Source organism: Bos javanicus, chromosome 2 (assembly GCF_032452875.1).
Source record: "Bos javanicus breed banteng chromosome 2, ARS-OSU_banteng_1.0, whole genome shotgun sequence".
NCBI classification, from domain to species: domain Eukaryota; kingdom Metazoa; phylum Chordata; class Mammalia; order Artiodactyla; family Bovidae; genus Bos; species Bos javanicus.
In genome coordinates, this window is record NC_083869.1 from 5432139 (window position 1) to 5434585 (window position 2447).

General features: G+C 47.7%; 1 pseudogene; it reads left to right on the top strand.

The window, feature by feature from the left end:
• Positions 1-236: 236 nt before the first annotated feature.
• On the top strand, positions 237-1110 carry LOC133257077 (large ribosomal subunit protein eL6-like; annotated as a pseudogene).
• Positions 1111-2447: the final 1337 nt, after the last annotated feature.

Genomic DNA, 2447 nt, shown 5'->3' on the forward strand with positions numbered 1-2447 from the left:
TTTGTTCTCTTATTTCACTTAGTATGATAATCTCCAGGTCCACTGATATTGCTACAAATGGCATTATTTCATTCTTTTTTACGGCTGGCTAGTATTCCATTGCGTATCTTCTTTACCCATTCATCTGTTGATGAACACTTAGGCTGTTGACTTTTGACTTTTAAAAGTCTGTAGTTGCTTTTCCCATCTTGCAAGGTGGCGGGTGAAAAGGCTGAGAAGCCAAATACTAAGGAGAAGAAACCTGAAGCCAAGAAGGCTGATGCTGGCAACAAGGCTAAAAAGGTGGAAAAGGTGAAGAAAGTTAAGAAGGGGAAGCCCCACTGCAGCCGAAATCCTGTCCTGGTCAGAGGAATTGGCAGATATTCCCCATCAGCCATGTACTCCAGAAAGGCCTTGTACAAGAGAAAGTATTCAGCAGCTAAATCCAAGGTTGAAAGGAAAAAGAAGGTTCGTGTTCTTGCTACTGTCACAAAACCAGTTGGTGGAGACAAGAATGGTGGTACCTGAGTGGTCAAACTTCTCAAAATGCCTAGGTGTTACCCTACTGAAGACGTGCCTCGGAAACTGTTGAGTCATGGCAAAAAACCCTTCAGTAAGCGTGTGAGGAAGATGCATGCCAGCTTCACTCCTGAGACCATTCTGATCATCCTCACTGGGCGCCACAGAGGCAAGAGGGTCGTTTTCCTGAAGCAGCTGGGCCGTGGCTTGCTGCCTGTGACGGGCCTCTGTCCCTCAATCGAGTTCCTCTGCGTAGAACACACCAGAAATTTGTCATTGCCACCTCCACCAAAATCGATATCAGTGGTGTGAAAATCCCAGAACATCTCACTGATGCTTACTTCAAGAAGAAGAAGCTGCGTAAACCCAGACACCAGGAGGGCGAGATCTTCGACACAGAGAGAGAGAAAGACGAGATCACAGAGCAGCGCAAGGTTGATCAGAAAGCTGTGGACTCACAAATTCTGCGAAGAATCAAAGCTGTCCCTCAGCTCCAGGGCTACCTCCCCTCTGTGTTTGCTCTCACAAATGGAATTTATCCTCACAAAGTAGTATTCTGAACTTCTTGCAAAGAACCTAATTAAATAACTTGTCATTAAAAAAAAAAAAAAAGTCTGTAGTTAAGTCGCTCAGTTGTGTCCGACTTTTATGACCCTGTGGACTGTAGCCTACCAGACTCCTCCGTCCATGGGATTCTCCAGGCAAGAATACTGGAGTGGGTTGCCATTTCCTTCTCCAGGGGATCTTTCCGACCCAGGGATTGAACCCGGGTCTCCCACATTGCAGGCAGACACTTTAACCTCTGAGCCACCAGGGAAGCCCCTGGACCTGTTCATAAGCCAGTAGGCTTGGAATGGTACCGGACGAATTAGTCTAAAGCAAGCGTTGCTCCTGTCAGATCAGAAAGCTAATCTGAAGGTGAGGTTGTGGAGAATCAGAAGGGAACATGGCTACATCTAGGTTCTGAAAGAGGCCCTGACCCTGCTGCCAGGACCCATCTGCGCAGACAGGGAGACTGACAAAAAGCCATGTTTGGGAGAATCCAAGAGCAGAATACACCTTGTCCAGAGTCCCTCAGCTGTCATGCATAAGGCAGGAGAAACCTGCCTGTCCTGTCTGGGCAGTGGGCCCCAGGGAAGGTTCTCCACGGCCCCATCGTGGAGGGAGAGGCAAAGCAAATCCTTAGGTCTGCCCCAAGAGGTTGCCAAAGCCAGGTATCCTAAAATCCAGTCACCAGAGAAGGGGGCTGCTTCTCTCATGCCCTGGAACAGACACATGATGCAGTTAGGTGGGCACCATAAGGACCCTAGGCTGGAGAGAAGGGAAGGAATGCGATGCTAGGGTGTGGAAGCAGCCAGAGGACACATGTGAGGACCAGAGCTTTGCATATCTGGAGACTTGCCAGGGAACGTGCCAGGGAAAGAAGGGTTGGGAGAGAAGTCTAAAGGATGTTGGTTCTTTCTTGCACATGCAGGACTGTGGATTAAAATCTGTCCCTACTACCTTTGAATGCACATCTTTTCTGCCATTTTTTAATTTAAGAAAGCATTGTTGTGTTTGGGGGGCAGAACCCATTGAATTGGACATTGTCAGATGTTTACTTAGAATGAACAAAAACTATTATTATGTTCTGTGTCCTATTCTGTAAAATATAAAATGCGAGAAACATGATTTCATTGCAAGAGTGACGCTGGCCACCTGCACCCTCTGAATGTGCATCACTGTCTGTCCACCACACCCGTATCCCCAGAGGCCCACCAGTGAGAGCTCGGCCCTGTCCCTGCTGCTTCCACCAGCTCCCGGGGGCCAGGAACCAGGCTGCAGTGGCAGAAGCTGGCTTTAGAAGCAATACAGATCAGGAGGAAATAAATCAATTACACACAGTCAAAGACGTATAACCATAAGCAAATGCAACGTACTTAATGAAGCAAATGTCAGTAAGAGAAAGA